Source organism: Austrofundulus limnaeus, unplaced genomic scaffold (genome assembly GCF_001266775.1).
Source record: "Austrofundulus limnaeus strain Quisiro unplaced genomic scaffold, Austrofundulus_limnaeus-1.0 Scaffold472, whole genome shotgun sequence".
In the NCBI taxonomy this organism is placed as follows: domain Eukaryota; kingdom Metazoa; phylum Chordata; class Actinopteri; order Cyprinodontiformes; family Rivulidae; genus Austrofundulus; species Austrofundulus limnaeus.
In genome coordinates, this window is record NW_013952874.1 from 311203 (window position 1) to 325976 (window position 14774).

At 38.1% G+C, this 14774-nt stretch overlaps 1 protein-coding gene across 3 annotated transcripts in view; it reads right to left on the reverse strand.

Annotated features, from left to right (window-relative positions):
• Positions 1–14774, reverse strand: part of pacsin3 (protein kinase C and casein kinase substrate in neurons 3) — a 52816-nt gene that overhangs the window by 34973 nt on the left and 3069 nt on the right. Inside the window, exons 2-3 of one of the 3 annotated variants that reach the window (XM_014025386.1) lie at positions 3856–3948; positions 3599–3665 (exon numbers count right to left, since the gene is read on the reverse strand). The exons of 1 other annotated variant lie outside the window; for it this stretch is intronic. The gene's annotated coding sequence lies outside the window, so the exon portion shown is untranslated. Of the gene's footprint in view, positions 1–3598; positions 3666–3855; positions 3952–14774 lie in introns of all 3 variants that reach the window. One more of the 3 variants, XM_014025387.1, reaches the window with a different exon arrangement.

A 14774-nucleotide genomic window follows, 5' to 3' on the forward strand; every position in this document is an offset into this window, starting at 1 on the left:
GAGCTCCTGTGCAGCGGAGCACAGAGAGGGAGAGAGACGAAGGAAAAAAACAAGCAGGAAAATGAAACTTATCGCCGTCTTTTTTTTACCGAMCTCAAAAAAAGTTATCGTGCAATTAATTGATTTATTGACTATCGCGACAGGCCTAGAAATATTCATTGATATTAAAGAATATTTGGACAGTTTTAGTGCTGAATGCACAATAAAGAAATGAAATAAAACGGGAAAATGTGAGCTTCTGCTCATTCAGGAGTCACACTACCTGCAGCCAGCAGAAACAGATTAAGCCGTTTGGTTCGAGACAGACCCACCGACCTCATTAGAGCGGATAAAGAACCACGAGCTGAAAATATTGTTCCTGCACAACTTTGAAGTACACATTTAACATGAAGTAAAAATAACTAAACTCACTCGTGAAAGAAGTGCATGATGGGTAGTCATGGAGGGACAGACGGAGAATCTAGTTGTTGGTTTACTGAGAAGTAGGTCAGGTCAGTGAGGAGGAACAGGAGGATGAGGAGGGTGTGACGGATAGAGTCCAGTCCAGACCTCATAAGCTCCGGTGGAAAACTCACAACCATTAATCTGATTAATGTAAACGAACAGTTTCCCTGCAGCCAGACGGGGCGTTACACTGCGACAAAGCATGTGAAGGCCCACATGGGCCTCCACCGTAAGCTCTTCTGCATTCCAGTCAGGTGTCAGGATGTGTGCTGCTCGTGGCCCGGGGCCTTTAAGAAACAAGAATTTGTCCCTCTGCTGCCAACAAAGACAAACCACTAGTGTCCTCAGGAAACAAGAATATTACTGTCACAATCAAAGTTACCACATTTTCGCATGACTCTTGGTAAAAACAAACCACAAATGGAAAAACTAAAATCATGCTTTGCATTATTCCACACATGGGAATCTAACAAGCTCCAACTGGACCAGAAGTTTTCTCCATCCGGCCCTTCATGAGGTCAATGAAAAATTTCAACTCAAATATTCATTCTGTGCACAACTCCAAAAACAGTGCTTTTACTTTGAAGGCGAGCTTTGTGGTGTTTGTCAGCAGCCTCTGAATGATCGCTGCAGTGGCAGCAGAAAGTAGAGTTTGTGAGGTTTGAGTCACCGTCGTGTCAGCTATCTGCTGGCAGCTACTATGAAACGGCATGCAGGCAGATCAACAGGTGAGTCACAGAGGTAAAACAGTTTCAAAACCTAAAATAGACATCCATCATTACTAAAACCTGTTCCAACAACTCCTGAGTGGCTAGTCAGGACAAGACAATCACTTGTTGTTTAAAAAATGTTGTTGCAGAAGAATGGGTGATGTCAGATGATAGACTGTAGTTTAATATATATAACACACACACACAGAATAACTTTAATGTAACATATATCTGCATCCATTGGATGTTGTGTTTGGAATCACCTGCTTCATTTTAAGGTGATAAAACAAATTGCTTGTATTTATTCCTTTCTACACACTTTGCAGATTATTTTTTCTGAACTCCACCTGTTTAATCTGTGCGCGCTCCAGCGGGGTGACAATCATTATAGTCGCGCTTTGGAGTGCGCGCGCATTCGGCCGTGCGTCGTCGCGCTATGACCGCAGGAGAAACGAGGTCCAGACTGATTTTTGTGCGTCCCACCTGAGCACCGACCTCACCTGCACTGACAGTTGCCTCGCTGCGTGGAAATGAATGGAGAGTGAGCGACATCGCCTCCCGTGTGTCGAGCCCTTCACACATGCAGCGGCGCACGCTCCTCCCGCGGCAGGCAGTGGTCGGTCGGCATCCGACCGGAGGACGAGCCGTCACGTAAACATGTAAACAGTTCGGCGTTCATTTTCACACACCCGAATAGGTCCGGAYATGTTTTTTTCCCCTCTTCATTTGCGCTCTCAGCCTCGCTACTTCCTGTTTTCTCTGTTTTGAGTCCAGCTGGTTACATCATCAAAAAGAATTGCGCGGTTGGCCGGTAGACAACAGATCTCTATCATAGGACTAATTTATATCGTTTCTACCGTATATCGTTTATATCGCGCATTCCTACAGTGTACTGGATTTTGGTCAACAATGATGTTTTTAGAGTTAAACAAAGTTGTATTGTATTTTATTAGTTCTAGCTGCCCACTGAATACTATATAAACAACTACAGGCACTCAATTTCAGCTGAAGAGCTCCTGTCCATCTGTCTCAGGTTAGTGGACATCATTCAGGAGACTGTCAGAAAAATTCTTCACTACGTCACACAGTGGAATCTCTCTGACTGGTTGACGCGTCAAGCTGCAAAAGTTCAGATTTTCCAACTCGAGTGCGCATCAAAGGTGCTAAACGCACCCCTGCACTTCCAGATGCTCCATGAAGTGCATCCACCATAGACTTTGCATGTAAACCTGACTCTCCTGATGCTCAAAACGCGTTTGGTGAGAACGCAGCATCAGTGACAGAAAGGAGAAAGTTGGAGTGGGTTGGGCATCTCGTAAGGATGCCCTGTGGACACTTCTCTAAGAAGGTGTTGGACACGCCCTGGTCTACACTCAGAACATATACTTTAGTGTAGAACCACAGATGTTCAGATGACAAAAAAGCAAAAACAAACAAAAACAAACAGGTCATTGAAGAGTTTTAATATTAGCTAATGAAATGTTCTTTCACACCAGAATGTCATCAAGTTGTTAGGCTAACCCTTAAGGGTTTGACACACAGGAGGTGACGTCGCTCGCTCTCCATTCATTTCCTATGGAACCTGCGCGATGAGGCGACAATTACTTGCCCTCCTCCAGCTAAGCGACCGGCGAAAATAGTGCATGTGAAATTTCGCGCTCGTACACGTAGACACGCGAGCTTGCGACGCGACATRTGAAAGTTGAAAAATGTTCAACTTTTGTCGCTGTCGCTTAGCGTACAACCAATCAGCGAGGGTTTCATTGACTGACCAATGAGAGGAGAGTATGCTACACACTGCCGTTAGCGAACGCTTTCACCAAGTGATTACTAAAAAGCTTTGTGGGAATTTATTGGCACCAGGGTGAAGTTTATGGTAAGTTTTTCCTCATAAAACTGTATCTTGATGTGTGTTTGTTTTTCAATATCATTAGCATCACAAGATTTGTTTAGTTTACACGTCCGTAATGCACACCCCCCTTCAGAGTCAAGAACCAATCAAATTGTGTGAAGACAAGCGACCTGAGAGCACGATTCGCAATGCTGCAATCGCTATCGCACCCCGTGTGTCGGGTTTCACCCTAGCTGCGATGACAGTCGTTAATCGCTGTAGTTTGTCGCTCCCCGTGTGTCGAGCCCTTTAGCCTACACTAGAAGACTTCTGCCCTTTTATTCACTCCGTGCTCTATGACTCATAATGGACCAACTATTGATAATTATCTGACAGCACATCAGTTTAAAGAGGAACAGAGTGTTTAACAATTACCTCCACAAAGATTCTGAGCAGAATATACTTTATGTAAGCATTTTTATGAATGTCACAATGAATGTCATGAACCAAAAAACACGAGAAGCACAAATCCCAGATTTACAGAAGACATCAGGTTCAAAACAAAACACACAGTATTTCAAAACAAAAAGATCAAAATGAAAGCAGAACTTACCTCTTCAGAGATGAAAACAGAAATGGACAGACGTCCAATCAGAAGACAGCCTTTATCCTTTTCTGGCCTGAGAAGCAGAACAGGACAGACGGATAGATGAAGATCCCTCAGAGGCGACAGTGAAGGAAAAACACAAAGAGGTTTGTTAGTGAAGCAGCAGAAGGTTAGATTAGATCCTCCTGCAGAGCAGCAGCAGCTCCATCAGAGCGAGCTGCTGCTGCTTTAACGCTCAGTGTTGGCTGCAGGGTGGCACATACCTGAGGTCACGGTGAAATGCCACACATGGAGCCTGTGGTGAAAACGTAATAAAACCAGAGAGGGTCAGAGTGAGCTCACACCTCTGTTAACACCTGCTGAACGAAAAGGAGGAAAGAAAGCTTCAGGGTATGAAAACAGCACACAGGTGTTTCCTCAACTGCCAGGTTACATTAAACCCATTTTATTTTATATATTAACTGCAAACATTATATAATAAGTGTTAGGTGCAAAGACAAAAACAGAAAAAAAAGCAAGTAAGAAAAAATATGAGGCCCCAGAAATCCTGGAAATTTAAGTTTCCATAGTTTAAACCCAGGAAAACTCAGTTAAACTGGTGTTTTTATTCCCAATGGAAACATCCAGAACATCTAAAAAATCTCTTTATCACCAAGAACTGTGCTGACTGATCACTGTTGCAAAACAGATCTTTCACCTTTTTGTCCTCAGTGCTCATTTTATCTCTAGACTAGAATGTGCTCAATTCAGACAATTCCTCAACTAAAACATCTGTTTAAGCTAAAAAAAATTAACAACAAATAAAATAAAAAATGAGTAAAGAAACTTTCCTCTGAACACAGTCAAAGAGCTTGATGTACAGGAGATGTTGCGATAGAAGGAAGAGGCTTAATATCAAACTAGTAATGAGTTAGAAAATAAATTAGCAACAAAGTAATCTACTACCTCATTACCTTTGGTTATCCTCAAAATCAAAACTGATGGGACAGAAATTGAGATGATCACCTCCTATAAGTACCTGGGTGTGACCCTGGATGATAAACTCTTTCAAAAAGCAAATGGGTTTCTTGTCCTGTTCACTGAACACGTTCGAGATTACTTAATCTCAACAACATTCCTCACTCTTTTGGATAATGGTGACTGTTTGTTCATGAACTCACCAGAACAATACCTAAAGAAATTGGTCTCAATGCATCATTGTTGTGCTGTTTGTTTTATTACTGGCCGTCGATGTTGTGTTCACCATTGTGGTTTACACGCAGCGGTTGGTCGTCCCTTTTTCTCTGGTCGTAGACAATCACATGTGCTTCTTTTTGTTTATAAATGTATACCTGTGTACATTTATGAAGTCCCAGATCCAGTATGGACCTCCAGGCCCTTCTCCATATGTTTGATCCCAGAGTTAGGACAGAGCTGGGTAAAAGAGCTTCAAAATATGCTGCCCCCTCAGCTTGGAATGACTTTCAGAAAAGGTCTAAACTGACGGAGAACATGACACTAGGTGAACTAAAAGCACTGTTGAAACACCATGAAGGAGAGAGTTTTACTTGTAATCGTTATGTATAGAGTTAATTTTATTTAAATTTTTTGTGGTTGAATGTTGATACAATGGTGATGCAATCTTTTTTCATGAAAACGAGATAGTATCTCTCAAGGAAGTTTTTTTTATCTGGTTAAATAAAGGGTATCTATTCTATATAAATCTTTTGTTTAAATCAGAGCACAATTATTCAGATTATTACATCAAAATCTAACGATTAAATGCAAACAGTTCCGGTCCGATTTTCATCCACTAAGTAGCATCGATTGGAAAAATGCAAGATTGGAAATAGGGATGCAAACAATTAATCGACTTATGATTAATTGTTGAATAACGGTTTATTAGGTTAAAATTTATTTTGATTAATTGAAAACATCTGTTCAAACCATATTTCAGTGTAGTTTCATCCAGTAGAGGGAGCTGCTGCTCTCAGGTTAGCCTTACTCTACMCCGCCTTATGTTGAGCTGAGCAGAGAGCCGGGCGGCCTCATAATCAAATCTGCAAATCTTGTTTAGTTTTATTTGTGACAACAGTAATAATGGGCTACACCAAACTCAAAGGAGAAGTACTGAAGGCTGTACCGGACCATCCAGCAGTATGACGCTAAAGACAAGAGAGCAGGACGACAGAACRGTTAGCTAACTAGCTAAAATTAGCTTCTTCTTGTGGGGTTTAAATCCATGTGAAAGAATCAAAACAAAAACAAAACAAAAATAGTTAGACATTACAAATAACGTGACGTTAATCTCATCTGTGTGACGTAAACTGGCCAGTGAACAAATCAAATGAACAGTAATGTCAAATCAGCAGCCCAGATAGAACAACAGAGAACGTAAACAAACAACAGAGAACGTAAACAAACAACAGAGAACGTAAACAAACAGTTCCAATACTCATTTGTTTCTCATTCCTCTCAGGGATATTTTATTACATTTATAGTTTGTTAATGAGGAAATCTTTAGATTAAAATGTTAGTGTTTAAATGTTAGTTTTACATTTCTTTTAGTTCAGGGTGGATTAAGTGTTTTACTTAGGGCTGGACGGTATGACCTCAAATTCAAATCACGGTATAAATTGAATCCCTTCATGGCAACGGTATATATTGCGGTAGAAAATTATCATAAAAAACAAAGATAATGTAATTTTTACAGTGTTTATTTTGCAGAAAACTGTAATCTTAATCAAACCCAGTATTTTTGCTGTAGTGCAAATAAACATAACAGAAGAATGTTTTATATATATTGCAAAATGATTTCAACAACAAAAACATTTCTCAAATTTTCAACAATATCAAAATAAAGTGGATGTTATAACCAGTACTTCAAGTAAAATTAGTCATTTAGACATTAAAAAACTTACATAAAAAGGTTTTTCTCCAACAACTTGGGTGTGAAAAAACTACGGTTGTTAAAGCGTCGCTCTGCTCGACGTGCAACGAGAGAGGAGGAAATTATGATCCCATGACACAACGTAACTTTTCTACAGTGTAAGGGGAAATCTTAAGGATTTATTCTATGTGTGTTTTAAAACACTATATTTCTTTATTCTCAGAATATTTTGAACTCCTCCTGCTCAGTCGTCTCTGCACTCGCAGTCCTGTTGACAGGCGTGATGATGTAACTGATGACAGAGGGTGAATTTCTACCGTAGAACTTCATATCGTTTCTACCATCTATCGCATATAGACCGCACAGCCCTAGTTTTACTTTTTTCTTACCTTTTTTTTCCCAACTAGCAACCTAACAGATTGCTGTTTTGTTATATTTTATAAATATGTCCAAGTTTAATAATGTGTGAGAAATCCACAATTTCTGTTTATTCAGTCAGGGTTTAATACCGCTGGCACATTACATTTTATAAAATATAATACTGTACTTTTTTATTTAGTGTGTAAAAAATTAGCCCTTCATGTCATAGAGACCTTGATTCAAGAGAAATGTCAGGTTTTTAGGAAAATGGCCGCTTATCAATTAATCGTTATTCGATCGATAAGATCAATCAACTTTAGATTAATCCATTGATCAATAACTTGCATTCATAATTGGAAACAACTTTGTTTTTCATAATAAATTTAAAACATTATCAATGCAGTAAACGCACAACTGAGCAGAAAAAAACACTCAATAAACATTATCAGTTGTGAATAATCTTCACTGCTTCAATAATGTTAAAGTCCAGATTCTGTTGAAGAACTGTCTTGATTAAACAAAAGCAGCAAACATCATCTAATTAGGGCTGCCATGATTAGTCGATTAATCGACGATTAATGGATATTAAAATAATCGATGACTAATTTAATAATCGATTAATCAGTTTTTTTTTTGTTCTTTGTTTTTCTCTCCAAACTGCTTTGACACCTTCCGCTGCCACGTCTGCCTTTCTGTCCTTGACACACATGCACAGTAGTGGTAACTGGGGTAGGCCGTGGACKTCACAAGACATTATACAGACAGGCTCTGGTATCATGGCTACCYRGCAACGGAGCTCATAAGTGTGGGATCTTTTTTAAAAAATGAAAGAGAAACCTGTTCAATGCAATATCTGCAAGGCAGAACTTGCCTTCCACAGCAATTATTTTAGTTAGCATATAGCTAAAATCTAACAATGGTTATACAATAGCAGCAGCATTCTGGCACGATAAGCTCTATGTTTTATCATCAATTAACATATGATCTGATTAGCCGACTAATCAAAAAAGTAATCGGTGATTAATCGATTATAAAAATAATCGTTTGTGGCAGCCCTACATCTAATATCTTGTTTCTAAGGAATACTTAAAAAATACATGAAACCTGTCAAACCAGGACATCAAACTATACTTGCATTATAATTTATATTTGGACATAAAAACACTATTTTTTGTAGTAAAATATAAAGAAATGAGGGTTAGACTGAGGTTTGTGCACAAAGCTGTTCACACAGGAAAGTCACTATAATCTGATTTACAAAGATTAAAATCTTGTTTTTATATCTAAATACAGAAACTGAGAAATACGCAGAGGGGGAGGGGGAATAATATTTATCTCTCAACTGTCTGTGATTTAAAATAAAACCATTTTCAGACTAAACACTGGCTAAACTAATGTTTACCCCAAAAATATTATGAAGTCGAAACAGGTCTCCTGGTTTTGCAGTCAGGATTCCTGCACCGTCTCCATTTTAAAATTCAAATTTTCCAGACTCCAATTTAATTTTTAATCACAAAAAGAAAACATGTCAAACAAAAAGAGTGGAGGATGATGTCTAAACAAAAATCATCAGAAGACCATCAGGCTCATCTGGCTGAAAAGATGAATCACTAAAAGACAAAAACACCTGAACTGTAACAAACGCTACATGACAAAGAACAGGATTTGATCACATATTCTATGTGAAAAACTTTTGGAGTTATCCCTCATTAATAAGACTCTTTCCAAAAGCTAGATTTTGAAGCAAAATGAATAAATAAGGAAGTAAAAATGTCATTTGTTTTTTTTCTGTAAAAATGTCATTTATTAAACTGCACTCTGTCCATATTTCAATTTAATAAATTTGAAACACACTCTGCTTTTTGGGCTTTAATATTTTTCACAACTGTATAGAAACCCTGGGCAGTCAGACAGCAGAGTTGTTCTTTTTTAAATTAATGTAATAAAACAGATTTAAAAAACTAAAATAAAATAAAAATGAATTATTGTTTGACAAATACAAAAACTGGTGATTTTTGTAACATTTTATGCCTAATCAGCTAATATTTGACTCTTAGGTTCAGCTCAGCCTGCAGACAGCTGAGTGATGGTAAAAAAAAATCAGTTTTTAAAAAGACATGAGGCTGGGAAAATACAAACACACACAGCTGTTCCCTCAGCTCTTCTCTCACCAGAATCACATCACTGAAATTAAGTTGGGCTGGCACCACCGCCTCCACAGCAGCCTCCCCCAGCTCAGAGAGAAACCTACAATCTGCTGCACATCACAGCCACAGATTAAACCAGGCCCTGCTTCTCATCACAGGAAACACAAATGAAGAGCAACAAGAAGGCARCTGTCTGGCACATGTGCTTCTTTACACATACATTTAAAGTCATTTCTTTGAGACAAAACAGCAAGTTTTTAGGTCTGGAATACTCAAAACAGCTACATCAGATGTTTTTAATTTAGAAGCACATTTTAGGTTATTTAGGAAAAAAATCATGACATGTTATTGTACAAAAAAAGGTTTAAAATCTCACCAAAATAAAAGTCTAGCATTTATAAACACAAAACTAAAGTAAATAAAAATGCTGCTGAAACAAATTTGTTATTCTTGATGTCTTGTTTTTAAAACACGCTGTTTTTAAAAAGCCACTTGAACATTTTAAAATGAGCTAAAAAAAAATTAAAACTAAATTTGTCAAATGTGATCAAAGTCACATTATCTGTGTTTTGAGTAAACGATTGGAGAGTAAGCCGACTCCTAGGTTTAATCAGAGTTACGTTCTTTAAAACAGGCATCTAGAAAACTAGAGAGAAAATGGCGCTCCACTAATATAGAAGAATCTTGTTTAACCTGGGGAGACAGCCTGCTAACGTATAAGAAAGCCCTTCGTAAAGCTAGAACTGTATATTATTCATCTTTAATAGAAGAGAATAAAAACAATCATAGGTTTCTGTTCAGTACTGTAGCTAGACTAATGAAAAGTCCCATCTCTGTTGATCCATGTATCCCTATTAAAGTAGTGATGACTTCATGAAATTCTTTGTTGATAAAATAATTTTAATAAGGAATAAAATTCATGCCAAACTTCCTGCTGTTGTCTCTGATTCTCTGTCAGATGAGGCAGCTTTAGTGTCACTAGAACCTGATTTATGTCTGGACAGTTTTTGTCCTGTTGAGCTCTGAATTATCTAAAATAATAGCTTCATCCAAACCATCAACATGTCTGCAGGATCCCATCCCAAACTCCTCAAGTAGATTTCTGTCTAGATGTTCACACAATTGATTCACAACTATTTTCTCAAGAATTTTTGAGATGAAAGGGAGATTAGATATTGGTCTGTAGTTGGCCAGAACTCCTGCATCAAGATCAGGTTTCTTAAGTAAAGGTTTAATTACAGCAATGTAATCATCATCAATATAGGTGTTGTGCCCACAGTGGAATACGAGCAATAGACCTATGACCTTTTGGTCATAGGTCACCTTCTACCAAAGGATTACAAGTAGTAGTAGTAGTAGTAGTAGTATTAATTACAGCAATCTTAAAACTTTGTGGCACATAACTATTCGTTTGAGACAAATAAAGGAGATTCAAAATGGTGATATTAATTTGGGGGAAACACCTATTTGAACAGTCTACTGAATATCATCAGCGTAACAATGGAAATTTACCCCATGCTGATTAATAATTTTACCTAAAGGAAGCATATATAAAGTAAAGAGGATTTGTCCAAGCACTGAACCCTGAGGAACTCCATGACTAACTCTGGTGTTGGCAGAAGATTCATTATTAACACTAACAAACTGAAATCTATCAGTTAAATAAGACAAACCATTTTAGAGCTGTTCCTGTAATCCCAATATCAAGTTCAAGTCTATATAATAAAATATTGTGACCAACTGTATCAAATGCAGCACTGAGATCTAACAGGACAAGAATGAACACAAGTCCACTGTCTGAGGCCATGAGAATATCATTAGTAACTTTAACCAGTGCTGTTTCTGTGCTATGATGAGCTCTAAACCCTGATACTCAGTTATATTTATCCATGAAAACAGATGAATTTACCGGTAATCAGTTACTTAAACTAAAAGCATGTCTTACAGACATAAAAACATGGATGACTCTTAACTTTCTGCTTAATCTAAACTCAGATAAGACAAGAGGTTATGGTTTCTGGACCTGAACATCTTAGGGATCAACTTTGTAGCCTTTCACCTCCTCTGGATGGCATTAATCTGGCCTCCAGTTCTAATGCAAAGAACCTTGGTGTTATTTTTGATCAGGACATGTCTTTTAACCCCCACATTAAAAATGTTACCAGGACCGCCTTCTTCCACCTGCGTAATATCACTAAAATTAGAAATATTTTGTCCAAAAATGATGCAGAAAAACTGATTCATGCATTTATCAAGTCTAGACTGGATTACTGTAATTCTTTATTATCTGGGCTCCAAAAAACTCTTTAAGAAGTCTTCAGTTGATCCAAAATGCTGCTGCTAGAGTTTTAATGAGAGTTGGAAGGAGAGATCATATTTCTCCAGTTTTAGCTTCTCTCCACTGGCTCCCTGTCAAATTYAGAATAGAATTTAAAATAWTACYCCTAACATWCAAAGCTCTTAACAACCAAGCTCCATCATTTATTAAACATCTTATTGTTCCATACTTTCCTAACAGAGCACTTCACTCTCAGACTGCAGGTTTACTTGTGGTTCCTCCAGTTTCTAAAAGTAGAATGGGAGGCAGAGCTTTTAGTTATCAAGCTCCTCTCTTCCCTACATTTTTGTTTTTATTCCACCAAAAACGTGTTTCACTTTGTCTCTCTTCCAGAAGCAAATACACCTGGACCAGTTCTTCTGTGTTTGTGTCTCTTTCCTGTCCCCCAACCAGCCGGTCGAGGCAGATGGACGCCTGTCCTGAGTCTGGTTCTGGTTCTGCTGGAGGTTTCCTCCTGTTAAAGGGAGTTTTTCCTCACCACTGTCACCAATGTGCTGCTCAGATGGGAGACTGTGACAAAGTGAAGATTCAACACATTTGTATCACATTTTCCAAAGCTTCAGAATATCTGATTAAATATATTTTATAAAACTCCAAAGGGACTGTCTCAACAATGACCTGAACTCAGTTTCTTCATTGTTTGTTTGTTCGTTTGTACAGATCTCCTCATCTTTGGGCCAATCAGAGAGGAGTAAACAGACTGGGTAGGAGTTTACAGGTCAAAGGTCTGTATTGATTTCACATTATCATGAAATTTCTCCTGCTTCACTAAACAAAAACAGAAAAAAAAAGAAAGAAAAATAAGTTTATTTCCCAAGCGTGAGGCCTCTGAATTGTCAGTTTCAAAGCTCAAGCCACTTTAAACTTGTGGGAGATTTTTTGAGTTATGAAAGAAAGTGAAGCTGTAATTATGAAAATATGAAGTATAAGTATCTGAAACACGTCAGCTTTGTAACATTTACTTCATATAAGGTAAAGCAGTAAATCTTATTTCAGCCCTGTTCATACAGAAAACTTACAGACATCAGAGCAAACAGCAGCAGTGTTGTACAGTCAGATCTGCAGCAACATGTTCTGCCACATCTTTAGACACAAACATCAACTCCACACCTCACACAGAAAAACAGGCGGCAACTAAAGCACAACAACTTCTTCCCAAACCAGCACTGTGAACATTAAAATGTGAAATTTGCTGCTAAAAAAACGTTTACTTTTCCAGGAGACAAAAACTTAAAGCTGTCTTTGTTTCAGAAACTCATTTTCTGCAGGGGTGGACACAGCCAGGGAGCTCACATTAACAGTTTTACCCCAGATCCACCTCACAGACCTGCAGCCTCAGGACARCTGCAGTTTACATCATATTTACAACCTTATGCTGTTAAAGAGCTGCTTTTTTCACTCACAAGAGACAAAGCAAAGAACAGYTAATTCATGCATGAAATCAATTATTTAATTAAAACTTAGCATGCATTTTCTGGTGAAGTAATAATTGAATCTATTAAAGTGGTGTTATCAATAATCAATATGTTACCTGCAGTAAGAATCATTCAGGGCCATATAAGTTTGGACTATCAGGAAAACAAATTCTCTCAGGAGAGACGAGCAGGGCTGTTCATGGGGTCGCCCCTTTTTTAAGTTTTATTTTATGATCATGTTAGCATTAAGTAGGGCTGGACGATATGGCCTAAAGAAAAGAAAAAAATCTGATTTTTTCCAGCCCAAATGCAATTTTTGATTTTAATCGATTTTGCTTCCCACTTAATTATTTTTGATCAGGACATGTCTTTTAACCCACACATTAAAAATGTTACCAGGACCGCCTTCTTCCACCTGCGTAATATCACTAAAATTAGAAATATTTTGTCCAAAAATGACGCAAAAAAACTGATTCATGCATTTATCACGTTCAGACTGGATTACTGTAATTCTTTATTATCTGGGCTCCAAAAAACTCTTTAAGAAGTCTTCAGTTGATCCAAAATGCTGCTGCTAGAGTTTTAATGAGAGTTGGAAGGAGAGATCATATTTCTCCAGTTTTAGCTTCTCTCCACTGGCTCCCTGTCAAATTCAGAATAGAATTTAAAATATTACTCCTAACATACAAAGCTCTTAACAACCAAGCTCCATCATATATTAAACATCTTATTGTTCCATACTTTCCTAACAGAGCACTTCGCTCTCAGACTGCAGGTTTACTTGTGGTTCCTAAAGTTACTAAAAGTAGAATGGGAGGCAGAGCTTTTAGTTATCAAGCTCCTCTCTTGTGGAACAAACTTCAGTTTCTGTCCGTGAGGCTGACACTCTGTCTACTTTTAAGATTAGACTGWAGACTTTCCTTTTTGATAAATGTGTGTATGTGTACAGTGCCCTGAGACAACAGCTGTTGTGACTTGGCGCTATATAAATAAACTGAATTGAATTGAATTAATGGAGTGCCTCTGTTTCAGGTGTCGAAGCAAATTTGTTGTACTCCTGCTAGGGTTGGGCATAATCGTATCATGTGCAATTAATCGTCAGAAAAACAATTGATTAATTTTTGGCACTTGACGATTAATACGATTAATGCCACCAGGCAGACCAGGTGCTCCTCTCTGGTTCAAATATAACAAATATTTTAAAAAAGTTGCGTAATTTGTTTATCTATCAGCACAATTTAAAGATTGGTGTATTGCCTGAACTCTGTAATTTTGACACAATTTGGAACAGATTTTTACGAAGAGCCACTTTTCTCCCTATAAATTGGTCATGTGACCAGGACATAAGGGTGTCCAGGGACTCCGGGGGATTAATTGTCAAATTATCGGCTAAATACCACAATTAATCGCGATTAATTTATTTGCCAATATTGCCCAACCCTAACTTCTGCTTTTTGTAGTTAGAGCCTTCAAACTGATTTTGCAGTGAGGTGATTGTTGATCCAAGTCCGAAGTTGCAAAACCTAATCAGTTCCAGTTAACTGAAGAAACAGTGCCTTTTTTGAAAAGTTGATCCTCTTTGCTAGCTGCCATGACATGTAGGGTGACCTCTGAACTATTGAAGCCCCAAAGGGTGCACTGGTGGGGGAAAACAAACTTGATTTTCCAAAAATTAAATCTTTATAAAACGGCAAATTCGAATTTATCGATTTTTCGCCCAACCCTAGCATTACGTGATCATTTGCATAGAAAGTGTATTTACTCACACTGAAAACAGAGTCAAACAGTGTTTCCTAAACCAGTGGTTCATGTCCAACAGTTCGCAGAGTCTGAAAACACCTGACTTTGTCCTACATGTAGATATTAGGCACGTTTTAGATGCTCAAAACGCGGTCGGTGTGAACGTAGCATAAGGTCTGAGCTTGAACAAGCTGCTAGCATCGCTGAAAGCTAACAGCTAGCAGTGTTATTTGACTCCCTGAAGAGAACTCCTAATGCTGCGTTCACACCGAACGCGATTTCAGCTTCAAAATCGCATCCAACGCTTCAAGTT